The sequence below is a fragment of the Solanum pennellii genome, chromosome 4 (assembly GCF_001406875.1).
Source record: "Solanum pennellii chromosome 4, SPENNV200".
NCBI classification, from domain to species: Eukaryota; Viridiplantae; Streptophyta; class Magnoliopsida; order Solanales; family Solanaceae; genus Solanum; species Solanum pennellii.
Genome location: NC_028640.1, coordinates 21,620,605 through 21,621,412, shown reverse-complemented (window position 1 = coordinate 21,621,412; position 808 = coordinate 21,620,605).

The following is an 808-nucleotide window of genomic DNA, read 5'->3' as shown; positions in this document are numbered from 1 at the left end:
ATACAAAATCTTTGTACAATAGTCTCCATGTTTTATCCTTTGCAATCATTTGGCTATCAATCCCGATTAATCTCATCATATTTATGCATGCTATCACTATTAGGCTTGAATTATGTGGAATCAGACCATGACACAGACTCACCATGCACTAACACCTATCCTCTTCAATTTCTCACCGACGTGCTAATATTTCCGGTANATTTCTCACCGACGTGCTAATATTTTCGGTACTGCAACTAGTGTCCTCACTTCGAAACAAAATCCTCATTTTTCACACAATTATTTCAGTTTGAGTAAAAGGATTACTTTTCAACACTCACTCTTAGAACAAATTCACACTCATTCATAACTATTGCCATAAGCTTGCCCTTATTTTCACTGCTTTAAGTTCGCTATACAACCCTTAGGATCACGATAGGACTTTCTTAGCTTGTAACATAGGCTCAGGGGAAGGGAGGGGATATTTAGGTATACTTTAGTGACTTTTTGCCCTCCTTAACATATCGGCTAAACATACCATTTTCTATCATTTTATTTTGCCCAGTTTCCCACATTCTTTCACCTTGCTATTTTCCCTTTTTTCTTCATTTGTGTATGTGTCTCTCTTCTTTTCTTGCTTGTATATTTGTTTTTATTTATTTATTTTCATTTTTACTTTTCTTTCAACTAATTTTTGAGTCACTTTACTTTTGTTCGTTCTCTCTCTTTATTCTTTCAACCCCACTTTCCAGAGAATTCCTCATAATAGCCACCCTCAACTCATGGCTTTGCCATGAGTCAAAGTACACAATATCCAAAGTTGGTCAGG